The 19,550-nt window shown below is 40.5% G+C and overlaps 1 protein-coding gene and 1 pseudogene across 4 annotated transcripts in view; one reads left to right on the forward strand and one right to left on the reverse strand.

The window, feature by feature from the left end:
• Positions 1-10,168, reverse strand: part of LOC111952214 (uncharacterized) — a 27,431-nt pseudogene extending 17,263 nt beyond the window's left edge.
• A 320-nt stretch (positions 10,169-10,488) lies between these two features.
• The window catches only part of LOC111952767 (furin), a 181,738-nt gene continuing 172,676 nt past the window's right edge, over positions 10,489-19,550 (forward strand). The window contains exon 1 of one of the 4 annotated variants that reach the window (XM_023971670.3): positions 10,489-11,449. The gene's annotated coding sequence lies outside the window, so the exon portion shown is untranslated. The remainder of the gene's footprint in view (positions 11,450-19,550) is intronic. The other 3 variants (XM_023971666.3, XM_023971667.3, XM_023971669.3) reach the window with 3 other exon arrangements.

Below are 19,550 nucleotides of genomic sequence, written 5' to 3' on the forward strand. Positions count from 1 at the left end.
TCAAACAGTTCGAGCTTCTACTTTAAAAAATCCACCTTTCCAGAAAAAAGTCTCTCACTGTTGCCACTTGTTACAGACCCCCCTCAGCCCCCAGCTGCGCCCTGGACATCATATGTGAATTAATTGGACACCATATGTGAATTAATTGCCCCCCATTTATCTTCAGAGTTTGTACTGTTATGTGACCTAAACTGGGATATGCTTAACACCCGGGCGTCCTACAATCTAAACTAGATGCCCTCAATCTCACACAAATTATCATGGAACCTACCAGGTACAACCCCAAATCCGTAAACTCGGGCACCCTCATAGATATCATCCTGACCAACCTGTCCTCTAAATACAACTTTGCTGTCTTCAACCAGGATCTCAGCGATCACTGCCTCATTGCCACGTCCGTAATGGGTCTGCGGTCAAACGACCACCTTCATCACAGTCAAATGCTCCCTAAAACACTTCAGCGAGCAGGCCTTTCTAATCGACCTGGCCCGGGTATCCTGAAAGATATTGATCTCATTCCGTCAGTAAAGGATGCCTGGTTATTCTTTAAAAGTGCTTTCCTCACCATCTTAAATAAGCATGCCCCATTCAAAAAATGTTAGAACCAGGAACAGATATAGCCCTTGGTTCACTCCAGACCTGACTGCCCTTGACCAGCACAAAAACATCCTGTGGCGTACGGCACTAGCATCGAATAGCCCCTGCGATATGCAACTTTTCAGCGAAGTTAGGAACAAATATACACAGGCAGTTAGGAAAAGCAGGCTAGCTTTTCAAACATAAATTTGCATCCTTCAATTTTTTTTTTACTTAAGCAATGGGTAAAGTTGACTAAACTTAGTCCACTCTGTTCGTAACAGATTTATATTTTTGGGAACAGAAAAACTGTATTGAGATTAAGTATTTCATCGTTAAAAAGATTAGCAGACAATCAGTCAAAATCCATCTCGTTCCATCTTCTCCCACTGCCGGACATTTGGCTTGTGGAAAAGCCATGCGGATGCTTCACATTTGTATATCCAGTGAAATATCTAGCTCAGTGTTCTATCTGTGGATGGAGTGCAACGGCGAATTTAGTTATTGCACATGTGCACTTCAAAGAGTAGGCGTTCCCTAATGGAAATATGCAAAATAAATGCTAGAACGCATCAATAGAATCTCACTAGCTCATGCTTGGCTCTGCCCACCCCCTTGCTTGTTTCTGCCCATTATGATTAATTTGCTCCCATTGGAAACGACAGGCTCTGGTCTATCTTGGGTTAGTTCCAAAAATCTTTGGTCGTACATGTGGCCCCAGTCAATTGTTCAAATGAGAACCCTATGGCTGTATGGCCTTGTTTCCCTGGAGCTAAGGTTGGTGTTACGGATACAAGTATTATGTGTGTATCCTGTGTGTTTCTTTTCTCTCCTTCTCCCCTACTCACAGGTGACAATCATCATTCCCCAATCAGTCATCAATCAGTCGCTAATCGTAGACACCTGCTCTTTTCCCTTACCCATCACATTCCCTTTCCCTTGGTTTAAAAACCCTGTCAGTTGTTTCTACTGCTTCTCTGGAGCTCAATCTCTCTGTCAATGCCATCTGTCTATAGAGCTCTTGTTTGGTTTGCAACTACATGTCACTTTGTCCCCACCTGTGAGTATTGGTTTTGTTATGGTGTTTGTTTGATGGTGGGAAAAGGGGGTACCAAGATAAGTCGCCCATGGGCATATTTTACCCGTAGGAATACTTTGTTAAATACACTAGTTAGAACTGGGCGGACCACCCACTGTATTTTTGGTTAGTTAGTTAGCTGTTGTTGAAATAGGCTAGTCTAGCTTAGGGGTGTTTTTGGATACTTATTATTTCTTTCCTTGGGTCCAGCTCAGCCCCTTTCCTGCTCCCCCCTTTACCGTGTGTTTAGAAATAAACCCTGTGTGTTTGACGGTAATTTAGTTGTCTGTGGTTATTTTGTTCTCACTGTTACGTTTTCACTATTATAATTTGCGTGAGTTGTGTTACGGGTCCCATTACCATCCCCCCTAGACTGTCGGGCCAAAGGGATTCGTAACAGTTGGGATAGGTTTAAAGGTCCAATGCAGTTGTTTTTATCTTAATATCAAATATTTTCCGGGTAACAATAAAGTACCTTACTGAGATGGTTTTCAATTAAAATGGTCAAAAATAAACAAAAATAGCTTCTTTGCGAAGGGCAATTTCTCATGCAACAATTTTGCAAGGAATGTCTGGGAGTGGTCTGAGTGGGGAGGGGAAAAGAGAACATTTTCTGTTATTGGCAGAAAGGTTTGGAACTCTTATACACTAATTTACCAMATGGTGATGCCAAAAMATATGGTGGAAGGAAAGTCTCGCCCATATTTACGCCAATCCAATGCTTTTTTTTTTACTGTAAGAAGAATCAAGTTAGGTACCTAGATGTTTTTCCCTCTTAGCTACTGATAGCTAGAGCTAGTGATGCAAAAGCTAGGCCTTTTTTAAACATTGCCATCTCCTGGCCGCCATAGCCACGGAAAGGTGTTTGGGAGTGCTGCTTTTTTAAGGGGTGCTGCAGCACCCTCAGCATCCCTACTTCCTGTGGCTATGCTGGCCACATTTACCCRCCAGATTCAGTAGCAAACCCYCCAAAAGCCAAATGAAAGTATAAMAWWTTTTTATTTTACATTATTCATGATGGATGTTATTTTATTTTTGTTTGTTTTCAAGTCAATGATAAGTTTCACTATAGTCTTAGTTTTTCAAACAGGTTTGTTAATTATTCACTTTCAGTTTATTTTTCATGATTCGTTTTTGTTTTGTTTACTATAGGCTAATAAACTTGGTTGGACAGTATGACTCGGGTCAGGTAGCAGAGCTCTAATCTGAAGTGTTTTAACAATTGAACATCTTGGCCATGTTCTGTTATAATCTCCACCCGGCACAGCCAGAAGAGGACTGGCCACCCCTCATAGCCTAGTTCCTCTCTAGGTTCTGACCTTTCTAGGGAGTTTTTCCTATCCACCATGCTTCTACCCCTGTATTGCTTGCTGTTTGGGGTTTTAGGCTGGGTTTCTGTACAGCACTTTGGGACATCAGCTGATGTAAGAAGGGCTTTATAAATAAATGTAATTTGATTGAAGTGCATCTGAAATCAGCATATCAACTAATTTATGTGCACAATCAAGAGTGTAATCATGTACGCTGATGTCATTGTACACTGATTCATGTTTTCTTTTAAAACCACAATTTGGATCACTCCACAGCCTGTTTTTTTTTTATTATATGAGCAAAAAATATTAMATTTTATTTGGAACGGCAAGCCAGACAAAATTAAACGGGCCTATTTATATTATGAATTCGGAGGGCAGAAATGATTAAACATTAAAGCATTAGACCTATCACTAAAGGCGCCATTCATACAAAAGTTATACTTRCATCCAAACTGGTTCTCTAGTATATTAGTAAGAATGTCTCATCCCATGTTCAAAAATGGCCTTTTTCCCTTTATTCACGATTACCAACCTCTCTCTTTCGGTTATTTGAAAATGAAATAATCTCCAAAATATCACTATTTAAAACAAGCCACTGAAATTGGTTTCAGTTTAATTCACCAGAAAAGACAGAACAAATAATACAACTAATATTCTGGTTAAACTCATTACTAAATGTATTTTAAAATAAACCTTGTTTTGAACAAATGTTTAAAAAAGTATAATCTTTGTAAATTATATCATAAATAGGACTGGTGGAGTTAAGTCACACGCAGCTAACAAAAATGTATGGCCCTGCATTAAAGACCAAAATTGGTTAAAGAAATTGTGATAACAAAAGAATTACCAGTTTCATTCAAGGAACAAAAAAATGACAGCTGAGCCATATAGATTGCAAACTTTGGGAAGAGATTTTCGATGTACCGATACCATGGTTTATGAACTGATACGCAAAACTACGCCAGGTTCAAAACTTAGAATTATATTATTATACAAAATTCTTGCAACCAATAAATGTTATATATAATATATAAATATGGGGATACAACCATCCCAGCTCTGCAGATTTTGCTGCGAAGAGACAATCATTAGATAATTTGTTTTAGTACTGTCCATATTTCGCTTGTTTTTGATCGTAGGTCCAAGAATGGCTGAATAATTGCAACATTTGCCTGGGAAACTCTGCAGATAGCAATACTGGGTGATTTGAAAAGTCAATCGATCAATAATATACTATTAAGCTACATTTTTATCTTAATTTACAATCTGTAGCAACTATGAGAATAGAAAGGTTGAGAACTTTTGTGAAACATCACAGCACAGTTGAAAAATATATGGCAAATTGAAATCCAATATGGATGGTGTTTAAGAGATAGATGGGAGGGGTTGAGTGGAGCTGAATGGTGGGACTAATAACAAGATAACTTACGTAAAATGTATATAGGTTCAGAACTTTTGTGAAATAGCACAGTTAAAAATATTTGGCAAATCAAACTGGATGGACATCAGAAATAGAATGGGGTAGGGTTGCGGTAGCGGAAGGATAGGAGTAAAAATATAACTATTGTAAAATAGATTGTGTCTGTGAAATGTATGAAGTGTGTGTATAAGATGGAATAGAAGTMTAAGTGTTGTCGTTCATTAGTTTACTCCAATTAGGGGAGAAGTGGTAGGATTAGTGGAAAATAATWAAGGAAAATGTACAGTGGCAAGAAAAAGTATGTGAACACTTTGGAATTAYCTGGATTTCTGCATAAATTGATCATCAAATTTGATCTGATCATCTAAGTCACAACAATAGACAAACAATGTGCTTAAACTAACAACACACACAAATGTATTTTTCTTGTCTATATTGAATACATAGTTGCAACATTCACAGTGTAGGTTGGGGAAAGTATGTAAACCCCTAGGTTAGTGACTTCTCCAAAAGCTMATTGGAGTCAGAAGTCAGCTAACCTGGAGTCCAATCAATGCCCTGTAAAAAACACTCTCAAAATTTGAGTTTGCTATTCACAAGAAGCATTGCCTGATGTGAACCATGCCTCAAACAAAAGAGATCTYTTAAGACCTAAGATTAAGAATTGTTGACTTGCATAAAGCTGGAAAGGGTTACAAAAGTATCTCTAAAAACCTTGATGTTCATCAGTCCACGGTAAGACAAATTGTCTATAAATGGAGAAAGTTCAGCAGGAGTGCCGTCCTGCAAAGATGACTGCAAGAGCACAGTGCAGAACCTCAACGAGGTTAAGAAGAATCTTAGAGTGTCAACTAAAGACTTACAGAAATCTCTGGAACATGCTAACATCTCTGTTGACGAGTCTACGATACGTAAAACACTAAACAAGAATGGTGTTCATGGGAGGACACCATGGAATAAGCCACTGCTGTCCAAAAACAACATTGCTACACCTCTGAAGTTTGCAAAAGTGCACCTGGATGTTCCACAGTGATACTGGCAAAATATTCTGTGGACAGATGAAACTACAGTTGAGTTGCTTGGAAGGAACACACAACACTATGTGTGGAAAAAAAGGCACACCAACATCAAAACCTCATCCCAACTAAAGTATGGTGAAGGGAGCGTCGTGGTTTGGGGCTGCTTTGCTGCCTCAGGGTCTGGACAGCTTGCTATCATCAACGGAAAAATGAATTCCCATGTTTATCARSAYAMYWTKSWSSWSMAWRKTRTSYTATCTGTCCTCCAATTGAAGTTCAACAGAAGTTGGATGATGCAACAGGACAATGACCCAAAACACAGAAGTAAATCAACAACAGAATGGCTTCAACAGAAGAAAATACGCCTTCTGGAGTGGCACAGTCAGAGTCCTGACGTCAACCCGATTGAGATGCTGTGGCATGACCTCAAGAGAGCAGTTCACACCAGACATCCCAAGAATATTGCTGAACTGAAACAGTTTTGTAAAGAGGAATGGTCCAAAATTCCTCCTGACCGTTGTGCAGGTCTGATCCGCAACTACAGAAAACGTTTGGTTGAGGTTATTTCTGCCAAAGGAGGGTCAACTAGTTATTAAATCCAARGGTTCACATACTTTTACCACTCTGCACTGTGAATGTTTACACGGTGTGTTCAATAAAGACAAACTTATAATTATTTGTGTGTTATTAGTTTAAGCAGACTGTGTTTGTCTATTGTTGTGACCTAGATGAAGATCRGGTCAAGTTTTATGACCAATTTATGCAGAAATCCAGGTATTTCCAAAGGGTTTTTCTTGCCAGTGTATATATGCAGTACCAGTCAAAAGTTTGGACACACCTAGTCATTCAAGGGTGATTCCATGTGTTATTTCATAGTTTTGATGTCTACAATGTAGAAAATAGCAAAAATAAAGAGAACCCCTGGAATGAGTAGGTGTCCAAACTTTTCCTCATCAATCTACACAAAACGAAAACATGTTTTAAAAAATGCTTGCAAATTTATTAGAAATAAAAAAACAGAAATGCCTTATTTACATAAGTATTCAGACCCTCTCTGGTCTGATAAAACCTAGATTGAACTCTTTGGCCTGAATGCCAAGTGTCACGTCTGGAGGAAACCTGGCACTAAACCTGAAACCTGGCACCACGTCTGGAGGAAACTCTGTGCAGCGGACGCTCCCCATCCAACCTGACAGAGCTTGAGAGGATCTGCAGAGAAGAATGGGAGAAGCTCCCCAAATACAGGTGTGCCAAGCTTGTAGCGTCATACCCAATAAGAATCGAGGCTATAATCACTGTCAAATGTGCTTCAACAAAGTACTGATTAAAAGGTCTGAATATTTATGTAAATGTGATATTTCTGTTTTTTATTTTTAATACAGTTGTGTGTAGTATAATGAGGGGCCAAAAACGATGTAATCCAGGCTGTAATGTAATAGAATGTGGAAAAAGTCAAGGGGTCTGAATACTTTCCGGATGCACTGTATGCATGTGCAGGCACACGCACACACACTCACTTTAGACTCTTACCTTGCTGATCCCCCACATCACATGTGTTCTCTGGTGGTCCGACAAGCTGCAAGCACACCATTGTTAATGTACATTCAATAGGAAGGGCTTGTGTGTGTGWGACCTCTCCATACTAAGGATGCTGTGGAAAGTGGCTGTCTCTTCAAACACCATCAGCATGTACACCTCATCTACAATGGTGTGCAACTCATACCTGAGACAGGGAAGGAATGGAGAGAACAGAAAGGAAAAGTGAAAACATTTATTGAGTAAAGGGTCTGAATACTTACGTAATTGTGATATTTTAGTTTTTTATTTTAATACATTAGCAAACATTTCTAAAAAACAGTTTGTTCGTTGTCATTATTAGGTATGTGTGTAGATTAATGAGGGGAAAAAAGCAATTTAATTAATTTTAGAATGAGGCTGTAATGTAACAAAATGTTGAAAAAGTCAAGGGGTCTGAATACTTTCCAAATGCACTGTAGATATTTACCAAAAAATATATGGGGGATTGGAAATGATGCAGACAATTACGAGTATGGAAGCTACAATCTATCTGCAATATTAAAGCTGATCTACCCCATAAGAAGAAAAGAAAGGGAAAAAAATTGTAATTATGTGGTGTGTTTATACAATAAAAGTCCAGTTCGTACAGCCTTGAAACATCACCATTGAATTGTACAATAATACAGTTTACTGTATTATTAGCTGTTGCCAGCTAATTTGTCCTTGGCTATAAACATTGGGTTGTTGTTATACCTGAAATGCTCAAGGTCCTCTACTCCGACAATTAATCCATAGATAAAAGGGTCAACCGAGTTTGTTTCTAGTAATCTCTCCTCCTTCAGGCTTCTTCTTATTCTTTCAATATTTATATGGCAGTTGGCAACCAACTTTAAGGCGCATTACCACTCCCAACTGGATTGGAGTGTGGACCTCAGTTCATCTTTCAATCCGACATGTGGATATATGYTCCTTAAAACCAAYGAGGAGATGGGAGARGCAGGACTTGCAACATGTCAAGTGTCACAAATTGTCACAAATAGAACCACGCTACGCAGACACTCGTTGAAGCGCGAGAGCAGTATGGGTGCAATGATTGAATAACATGTAACACGACATGAGCAGTGTGGTCAGCATGTTACAAAATAAATGTACACATGTTATTCAATCTTTGCACCCACACTGCACACGTGCGTCAACGACCCACTGCGTAGCCAGGCGCTAAATTAGAACTTGGTTCTATTTGTGACGCTTGATGCGCTGCAAGTCCCACCTCTCCCATCTCCTCGTTGGTTTTTAGGAGCATATACCCATGTGCCATCTCCTTATGTAAGTGTTGGGGCTAAAAATAAAAGTTGCATCTACCCTAACTTCCGATAACATTTCTGAATGAATATCCATGCAAAATAATACAGGAGATTAGGCCAATCAACCTCATCTGCTATTTTAGCCAACCTGAAGTAGAGAATCGCACGCTCGCCATACGCTCTTCTCACACCATCTCGACTGAGCCCTCTTGACCCAGTCCGGCAGACTTCCCATTGGTGTCATGCTCATCTCCAAACCCAATATGGTACAGCATCTCTGGGGGCGCAGCGTCGGAGTTCAGCAGTCAATTCTCAGACTCTGCATCCTCGCAATTTATCTCCAGCAGCTCCCCCAGCCTGGGCGGATGACCAAAAAGACCAAAGAAGAACCCGCCCGAAGCAGTGGAACCAAAGGCACCACCTGGCAGACCATGGAGGTATGCGCCTGCCCCACTTGGGGAGCTCTGGACGACCTGGTTGGCTATAACAGTACTGCCCAAAGAGAAGTAGACWATGGCCGGTTGGTTCGCTAAAACCCGGTACATTACATCATAAGACTTCCACGACCTCCCGCCGCCGGTACTCCAGTTGAATCTTTTTGATATTCTCCCTGCAATGGTCGCCGGTGCGATAGATGCCTTTCTCTCGCAGGACGTCCGCTATTTGGTTGAAAACATGTTGATTTCTGAGGGAGCTCTCCCGCTCTAGTTGGACCAACTCATCTGACCACCCCTGGAGGAGTTCTGCCACCTCTGGGTCAGACCAGTTGCTGCCCGCTTATATTTTCTTCCACGGAAGTTCATTTTAGATGCCACTTTGACAGATGGTAGGTCCTCTGAGTTATCTTTTCTATGGAAATAAAAACAACCCTTATTATTTATATATATTTTTTTAATCAAATAACCAATCATTAGCCTGAGTTTGGCTAATGTAGCCTAATAGGCTAATATAGGCCTATGCTAGCATGCTTAACGAAATTAGCTAATAAATAATCAGTAGGCTAAAATAAATAGTTATGATCATACTATGAAGCRCTCAACTAAAGTAATAACAAAATGGGAGACTACAGCACCAACACAAAGGTGTGTTATGCTTACAGTAGGCTGCCAAGATTCAGTTCGCTCAGCCCGGTCTAGAACATGTTTTTTTTTTGACGCAGTTAGCAACAATAGCATATGTAAAATAAAATGAGGGGAAGRGAATCCTAAAAATTCTACATCCGGGTTGATGGATAATTTTGGACCGTATTAACAGCAGAGCCACTGGAAGCGGGCTGGCTGCTTGTCATTGGGTTTGTGTGTTAGCGAGTCAGAATGAACAGGATCGCTCTTTTGCGCCCTCTACCATACAACATTGCATGGAAGCCATTATTTATGCATGCACGGTATAAATCCGGTAGATGCCGCTCGTAGACAGTTTGGGAATGTGGTGGWACCACGTATGATCTAACCAAAGACAGTAAATTATGAAGATAGACTAAGGGTGTGTTCGTAAATTCCCTCTCGAGTGCGCTCCTGTCGTTCGTAAATTCAGAATCGTCAGATTGTCTGTTCATAAATTCAGAGCGATTCGCTCCAGGAGCGTTCAGAGCGCAGACTGGACGCTGACGGAGTTGATCCGAGCGTTTTGACCTCACAACGGCAGTCAAGCACCCAAGTTAACTGGCTTAAATTGGCTAGCTTGCTAGCTACTTCCTGACGAAAATGAGAGAACACATCATTCTGACCATTTTACTCGCTCTAGCAGAGCTAGGCTGTTTTCATGTTATCTTGGGCGGTAGTGACTAACTGTGCTGCTAGCACCAGTTAAATTCCGTTTTTTCCAACCTTTACTGACACCTATCATATTCAACGGGTGTTGCGCATTCATAAATGCATCAGTTATTCTGCGCTCTGGCACACTCAGACGAGAGAAAGGAGAAGATATCCGAAATTAATTTACGAACGCACCCTGAAATTGTCATGGCGACATTGGCTGGCATCGGGTCTAACGTTCGCCTCGCGAAGAACTGCGCATGTGCCACTAAATAAGGTCACGTTCACGAGGTTGGAGTAATAACATGTTCAACTACTTAAGTCATTGGGTGGAATCTAGGTTGTGCTTTTTTAGATTTCGAGAAATTTAACAACTAAGGAAGAATTGTTCACTTCTCTCATTGACTTCTCAAACCCCAGACTGGTCTGTTTCGCAAGCGTTCCCGGAAGTCTCGCGATGTTGCGCCTCTGGGTTCAGAAACTCTGTGATCTAACGATGACGTAGGGCTGGGGCGTGTGGATTTACTTCCTGGGATTTGTAGCTTGTAAATGCAGCGTTCGTGTAGTAGTCAGAACTAGGAAACTCGGAAATATCCGATGTACTAATTCGTTGAACGTGGCACGTGATTAACCATAACCAGTTAGCGAGTCGGAAATATCAGAGTGCCTTAGTTCCAACTAGTACTTGAACGCGGCACRATTCCTAGCCAAGTGGACGATGTCAGTTTCTCGTATAAAGGAATTTATGACATTTTTAGAATTTTACAACATGCTTTAAATATAATAGTTTGTTCGAATAGAGCAGTATGCATGTCACGGAATTGTGTTGAATGCCCTAACGTTACATAGGGGGGGGGGGGGAAACGTGTTGGAAGTCCTAGCTAGCTAGTTAACGTTACTCGGACGGAGGCTAGCTGAAACGACCACCATGAGAGACAACGAGAAGACGTGGAAAGTTTACTCCGAACCAAAGATAACAGAGGTGTGATAATATTGCAGTACCACGATACACCGGGGGACTTGGTGTCTGGGTATGTCACATGAGTRACTCCACAGAGTTCCGAGCCACGCCTCGGGAGGAGAGAGAGCTGTCAACCAGGCAGCAGAGACATGACGTGGTTCTTTCATCCGACAGAATGGTACATGTCATAGCCAACGTGTGTTGTTTTGCTCTTTTGAGAAAAGAGGTTGGAGTTGGAGGTATCCCGATGTGGGTAGTGCCTTGGGCTGGGAGGGAACGAATTAATGAGAGGCATAGGGTAGCATAAGAGCGCATTCTCTTCCWGTGTCTGACAGCGCTGTCAATACTTCACTTCACAATTTGGAGCTAGGACTCGGGAGTTCGGCGAACATTGGTGCTCTAGCTACACAGGACCAGCTAGCTGTCTGATGTTTTATTTGATGAAATTAAACCAGCTCTACGAAGCTTGCTTATTGAAGTGCAGGTCCTCAAAGAGAGAACTCGTGGTAAGATCTTGGCATAATATMTTTTTTGTTTGTTTCTAAAGTAAGACATACTTGCCTTCAACATAGTCGATTGTGTGTTTTTATTTGTTCCTTCATTTGATTTTTYCCCCTATATAAATGCCTAAATCACTTTTGTATGATTTGTTTTGCATAAATATTGCTATTTCTTATTACTATGTTATTGGCATTTTGAGTAGCCTACGTCATTGATAATAAGATCAGGAGTTACAGTGAGCCTACATAATATGGCTGGTCTGAAGATAAGTATCAAAGAAACAAATGCAGTCCTGTATGACAAGCTTATAGGAGAGTCAGTTTTTGTTCTAAAAATGAACTTTCTGTGACCCAGCTAATCCATCCTCGGGCTTTTGTATATCTGATCATTCATGCCCATAGGAATCTCAGCAGGGTAAAACGAAGGTCTTACATTACTGTAGAATGCAAAACAACTTGAAGTGTGGTGGAGTTGTACTGTACATATGCAGAGTTTTCCAATAGGATTAACACTGCATGACACGATTTGCACTTTTTAAAGTAGATGTTTTGGTTTCTTATCAGGTCCAATGTCTTAGCCTTTTAGTTCTACATTCAGGAGCGGTTGTTTTGTTTACCTGTGAACTTCTCTGACTGGCTAACTCTGGCTGTAACTGTTGAACATATTGACCGGATGGTTTCTAGAGTAACCTGAATCCTATTGAAATGACACTCACTTGGGAATGGCCTTTATTTAGGTGACACAGATCTGCAGGGAGGGCCTAGATGTTTTGTTCATTGGTTCTAAGGAGGTATAGAGTCACTGTCAGGGTGATATAATGGTAATGCTGACATACAACCCTCCTGAGGAATCCATTGACCCAGGCTGTATCAGTAGATTAATGCACCATGCAGTACTATGGGCTGGTGCTTGTCAGTGGCTGGCAGCATTCACTCACTCTCTTTGTATTTTCCTTAGTAGAGCCAGTCAGGAGCTGAGTCAGACTGAAAATGAAGGGGAAATCCAGCAACTCTTCAAGGACAAATAAAGTTAACTTCCAAAAATGTTTAAAGGTTTTAAATGTTCCTCTGAGTTATCTTTTCTATGGAAATAAAAACAACCCTGTTATTATTTTTTCTTTTTTTAATCAAATAACCAATCATTAGCCTGAGTTTGGCTAATGTAGCCTAATAGGCTAATATAGGCCTATGCTAGCATGCTTAACGAAATTAGCTAATAAATAATCAGTAGGCTAAAATAAATAGTTATGATCATACTATGAAGCGCTCAACTAAAGTAATAACAAAATGGGAGACTACAGCACCAACACAAAGGTGTGTTATGCTTACAGTAGGCTGCCAAGATTCAGTTCGCTCAGCCCGGTCTTGAACATGTTTTTTTTTGACGCAGTTAGCAACAATAGCATATGTAAAATAAAATGAGGGGAAGAGAATCCTAAAAATTCTACATCCGGGTTGATGGATAATTTTGGACCGTATTAACAGCAGAGCCACTGCTTTTGGTTTAAAACCAAAAAATGTAAGTGCACTTCCATTGTCCTCCAAGAGTTGCTGCATTCTTCCTTAAGTATGCTCCTCTGTACAAAGTGAGCTGAGCTCAGAGAGAGAGAGTAGACAGTGATACCTAGCCACGGCAGCCTCAGTGACTCACCTTTACACAGCAGATCCACACACTGAAGATGAGAACCGAGGTCTCTGCCTGCCATGTGGAGGCCTTCAGGTGTGTGTGTGTGTGTGTGTGTGTGTGTGTCTCTCTCTCCCACTGCTGTGATGATTATTGTTCCACTCCCTGAGCATTGTGTGTCTCTAGAGAGGATGTGTGGTGGTATGCTCTGTTTCACTCCTCTGCGCTTCAGTAGAAACTCCTGGAATATAAGCCTTTCTAAGAATGAGTCGGCCAGAGCTAGGACACAGGGCTCAAACCAAAACACTCGCATTTGCGACCCTTTGACTTGGCAGTGCTACACCCTTTAAAAAAATGTTTTTATTGGTCTCTAGGGTGGCATAGAAATTGTTTTAGCTGGTCACGTTAGTTTTTGGTTCACAATTAGCTTATTTTTTATTATCAAGATGTATTCAAACAGCAATGGGTATGCAACAATGGGTATGTAGACCAGGTATTCAAAAAGTTTGGTCCAAAGGCTTGGTTGAATCTCTGATGCGCAATTCAGTCGTCATGCGCTGTTTGAATTAACATTTCTAAAGGCTTTCCCCAAAAAWCCTTCCTCATCAAATGTTGACTGCAAAGTAGGCCTACCTAGCCGAATGATATCATGATGATTTGTACCAATTGCAGGGGCATTTGTTTTGCAAACGATGTCATAAAACTTAGCCTACACTGCACATTGTACAGTACAAAAACACCGCCGGCCAAACACAACACAATGATCTCTTGATAGGCGTGCAATTGAAGTAAAGGACATGTGCACCATCCATTTTTTTGTGTGGGGGGGGGGGGTTGTTCCCAGACCTGGAAAGTGGACTCCTGATGTGGTTTAAGCATTGTTGTGGCCCCCCCAAAAAAGTGTGATTTTGTGAGTGAAAACCTGGGGGGAAAAGAAAACCTGGAAAATAGAATTTACCAAAACATAACCTGATTTTATAGGGCCCTGGGTCAATGACATGACGTGTCCATTTTGGTGTYCGAAGCAAATTTACAGTATTATAAAAATACATTTTTACAAACACTGCATTATAAGACTTAACTTTCCCCTATTTATAGGCATAAGAGTATTCATTATGAATAATGGGAATTCAGGGAGCTATAGAGCTCAGAAGTAGCAAAATGCCATTAAGATTAACTGTCCACAACTAAAATCAATATGCATAGATTTTTTTATAAACAACAATAAAAATCCAATAAACTCCTCTGGCATAATTGTGAGGGTATCTGTATTGATAAATTAAAAATAATGKTGAGGATCCTAAACCTTATTACATTTTATGCTTTAAAAGACTTTTGTCCATACATTGGGATTTCATTAAATGTCATTCAGTATAACAGACATTCAGGAGCCATTTCAGACAATGCTTTGCGATAGTCACATGACAGGATATTGCATCAGAAAGAAGATTCAGAAGACCTCCACACAGTGCAGAAAGGTCAGTAAGTCTCTCCTAAAATGTTACACAGCATGGAATGGCATTGATTATTTCACCTTTTTGGTCACTGGTACACTATAATGTCCTGTCATACGATACAACTCTTTAAAATCATTTTTATTTTAAAATGTCATATTTGATGTGAAATTACTTTAAAAAGCTGTAGATCAAGGTCATAGTTTTTTCATAGGTGGATGGGCCTGTAGAATAAGTTCAATCAATCAATCAAATGTATTTATAAAGCCCTTACATCAGCTGATGTCACAAAGTGCTGTACAGAAACCCCGCCTAAAACCCCAAACAGCAAGCATTGCAGGTGTAGAAGCACGGTGGCTAGGAAAGACTCCCTAGAAAGGCCAGAACCTAGGAATAAACCTAGAGAGGAACCAGGCTATGCGGGGTGGCCAGTCCTCTTCTGGCTGTGCCGGGTGGAGATTATAACAGRWCATGGCCAAGATGTTCAAATGTTCAGAGATGACCAGCAGGGTCAAATAATGGTTCAAGCTGTTTTTTGTCATACGGAGTGTCGATTATGTAATTCTGTATAACTGTTATTCCACAATGTCATTCATTACTTCGCATGACACATATAATATATATATATAGTTTTTTTGTTTTTAGGACTATTCTTAAGCTTTTAGGGAATGTAGTGTATGTTTTATTGATGACATATTTACAGTTGAAGTTGGAAGTTTACATACACCGTAGCCAAATACATTTAAACTCAGTTTTTCACAATTCCTGACATTTAATCCTAGTAAAAATTCCCTGTCTTAGGTCAGTTAGTATCAACCACTTTATTTAAGAATGTGAAATGTCAGAATAATAGTAGAGTGATTTCAGCCTTTATTTCTTTCATCACATTCCCAGTGAGTCAGAAGTTTACATACATTCAATTAGTATTTGGTAGCATTGCCTTTAAATTGTTTAACTTGGGTCAAATGTTTCGGGTAGCCTTCCACAAGCTTCCCACAATAAGTTGGGTGAATTTTGGCCCATTCCTCCTGACAGAGCTGGTGTAACTGAGTCAGATTTGTAGGCCTCCTTGCTCGCAGACGCTTTTTCAGTTCCTCCCACAAATGTTCTATAGGATTGAGGTCAGGGTTTTGGCCACTCCAATACCTTGACTTTGTTGTCCTTAAGCCATTTTGCCACAACTTTGGAAGTATGCTTGGGGTCATTATCCATTTGGAAGACCCATTTGCGACCAAGCTTTAACTTCCTGACTGGTGTCTTGAGATGTTTCTTCAATATATCCACATAATTTTCCTACCTCATGATGCCATCTATTTTGTGAAGTGCACCAGTCCCTCCTGCAGCAAAGAACCCCCACAACATGATGCTGCCACCCCTGTGCTTCAYGGTTGGGATGGTGTTCTTCGCCTTGCAAGCATTCCCCTTTTTACTCCAAACATAATGATGGTCATTATAGCCAAACAGTTATCTTTTTGTTTCATCAGACCAGAGGACATTTCTCGAAAAATACGATCTTTGTCCCCATGTGCAGTAAGTAGCAAACCGTAGTCTGGCTTTTTTTGGCGGTTTTGGAGCAGTGGCTTCTTCATTGCCAAGCGGCCTTTCAGGTTATGTCGATATAGGACTTGTTTTACTGTGGATATAGATAATTTTGTACCTGTTTCCTCCAGCATGTTCACAAGGTCCTTTGCTGTTGTTCTGGGATTGATTTGCACTTCTCACAAGTACGTTCATCTCTAGGAGACAGAACGCGTCTCCTTCCTGAGCGGTATGACGGCTGCGTGGTCCCATGGTGTTTATACTTGCATACTATTGTTTGTACAGATGAACATGGTACCTTCAGGCATTTGGAAATTGCTCCCACGGATGAACCAGACTTGTTGGAGGTCTACAATTTTTTTWCTGAGGTCTTGGCTGATTTCTTTTGATTTTCCCATGATGTCAAGCAAAGAGGCACTGAGTTTGAAGGTAGGCCTTGAAATACATCCACAGGTRCACCTCCAATTGACTCAWATYRTGTYAATTAGCCTATCAGAAGCTTCTAAAGCCATGACATTTTCTGGAATTTTCCAAGCTGTTTAAAGGCAACACTCAAATTAGTGTATGTTCTGTTCTACTTAGTGTATGTTCTGTAACTTCTGACCCACTGGAATTGTGATACAGTGAAATAATATGTCTAAACATTTGGGAAAAATGACTTGTGTCATGCACAAAGTAGATGTCCTAACCGACTTGCCAAAACAATAGTTTGTTAACAAGAAATTTGTGGAGTGGTTGAAAAACAAGTTTTAATGACTCCAACGTGTATGTAAACTTCCGACTTCAACTGTGTATGTATTTTTATGTGTTAAGGAMTATTTTGTCTATCTATTACATTGTGAAAAACAAAAGTAATGACAACATTATCATAATTATTTGTCTTTTGTGAAGTCACATATTCAAGTCATAAGAACTTAATTCATATAATGTTTTATTAATGCTTTATCAGTACAGTTTTGATGTTGAGGGAATATATGTACTTATAGATGCCTCTATCCAACAAAGAGAGAGCTGCACTGTTCAGGGCCCGGAAGAACTCAGATCCTCTTGTTAGGGAAGAGTGGCATCTGAGCAGGAAGCCTAGTTATTATAGTGGTCATGCAGTTAAGTGACAAGTGCAGTTCAGTAACCAGCAAACCTGAATTAAGACTAAGTTCAATTAGGTTCACACTCATTTGAAGAAGGCTAGATCTTTTAGGTAATCAATACAATGTATGAGTGTCAGACTAAGTTGTGGGCTATTACGCAAAGGTTGTTTACAATAGCGTTTAGGAAATATTMATGTAATGGAAGTCATTTTGACTATAGCCTGCACTATATCTCTAATTATATTTGTCTTGTGTTTAGCTACCGCAAATGTAAGGAGGATGGGCACATAGACCATCGACCAGGTAGGGAGATGACTACCTTTGCAGCTGAAAAGAGAAGGGATAAACGGAGGAAAAACCAGAGGAGTCGGAGGCAAATGCATGCTGTGATGAACCTCACTCCAGTGTCCATGGATGGTAACCAACTTGAGGAGCACCCTGAGCAATCTACAAGCTCAACAGCAGCACCCACCTCAGCCCTCAACTCCACAGCAAAGCCAACCACCTTAACATTACCCACCTGAGATGCCACCAACATAGCAGGGACAACCACTTGCTTCATCAACCCCAGAGAGAAGTGATGTAGAGAATATATCCAGTTAGGTAAAGAAAAAGCACAGTTGAAGCAACAAATGATCAGACTTGAAATACAACTTGCACTGTCAAAAATAAAATTTGAAAGGAACAAGCAATGAGGGAGAAAGAAACTGGCAGCAGAGAAGAAGGCAAAGGTCACAAAATGATTGTGTAGGCATGAAAAGAGCAGACTTCTGCCTGGGAAGAAAAACACCGTAACGAAGCACAAAGAAAAAGTTCAGRGACGAGTCCTTCTCAAAGTTATTACAGTGAGGTAGAACTAGCTCTGCCTGAAGTGAACACCACATGGCAGCAATGGGAAAGAGAGGAGACCAGCAATGAAGAAAATACGTGAAAAAAASAAAAGACAGGCGCATGGCAGGATCTGAACAGAATCCTGAAGCAAAAACTCGACCTGCTCGCCATGCACCATTTCATCAAGTTGAGAAGTGCCGAAATCTTAAAGAAAACATCGGTGACAATGAAGTAGTTGTTCATATGGACTTCTCAGAAAACTATGCATGTAAATTGCATACTAGTGTGTTGTACACGTTTCAGGGGTGCCAGTCATATGCTACATTATCAGATAGCCTCCGCCACGATGAAAGAGCCATGTGAGCACACCGTGAGCCTATTTTGAAGGAAGTGAAGGGGCAAAATTCCTCTAACTACTCTTCACTTCATGAGTGGCTATCCTGTCACACAGTACAGGAACAAAAATAATATTTTACCTATTCAGCACCCTTCCATTTCTTTTGGGATTCAAAGAAGTAACATGGAACTTCTCAGAGAAGGGATACGGTAAAGGTGCTCCTGATGAAGTCGGTGGAGCAGGCAAACGTACGTAGTGCTGATGACATGGTGAAAATGGGAGCAGATATCCAGACCCCAAAAGATCTGTACAGCAAACTACAGGAAAACACAAGCTCAAGCGTAAAGTACTTTTGGATATCTGAAGTTGACGTGTGTAGATATGACGATGCAGTGTAGAGTCAGTTGCAAGTGGTTAAAGACACCATGAAAATACATCAGATTGCCTCACAAACCCGTGGGAAGATAAGTCAGAGCTGTCCTGCTTCTGGAGCCACGGAGAGAGACATTGTGACTGCAATCAAGAAGGATCTGAGGAGCTCAAAGTCAACACTGCAGCCTGCACAAAACAATACACTGGATTTAGTTGGGAAGTTTGTTATTGTGATGTACGATAACCAACCTTTTGTCGGCCAAGTCCTTGATCTGGTGGARAATGAAATTGAGGTGAGCTGCATGAGACAAACGTTGTGAAAGAACTCAATCATGTGGCCAGAAACAAGCGATGTGATCTTTTACCACATATCTGATGTGAAAGAAGTCATCAGAGCAAACCACTAATCACAGCTCAAAACTATGCAGCCCGGATTGGAAAGAATTCAGAGACGTGGTAACTCAAAGGCTCCACCTAAAATGGGGAGWGTTCACCACAGATTGGGTATTTTGTAGCTTAATTTAAAGTGATGGTTACAAGGCCATGTAACAGAAGTTAAATGTGAAGTTAATTTAAGTTTTAAAACAACATTCCAAGTGCTTCATTCTATAGCTAGAGGACTCCTGRWRTCTCCAGGAGTGATWATTTTTTTTGTCTTTATCTGTTKTGGTCACACCACTCTCTCACTTGAGTATCTTACCTAATTATTTACAGATTACCTAATTTTTCTATTTTGTAGCTTCATCAACTATGTGTGTTTTCTATACCTGTTCGCACCTCTCTCTGTAGGCTTTACAGACACTCCCAACCCCTTGGCTGCAACGCTTCTAATTTAGTGTACTCTTCGTGCACAACCCAGGTG

This window comes from Salvelinus sp. IW2-2015, linkage group LG26, assembly GCF_002910315.2.
Source record: "Salvelinus sp. IW2-2015 linkage group LG26, ASM291031v2, whole genome shotgun sequence".
NCBI lineage: Eukaryota > Metazoa > Chordata > Actinopteri > Salmoniformes > Salmonidae > Salvelinus > Salvelinus sp. IW2-2015.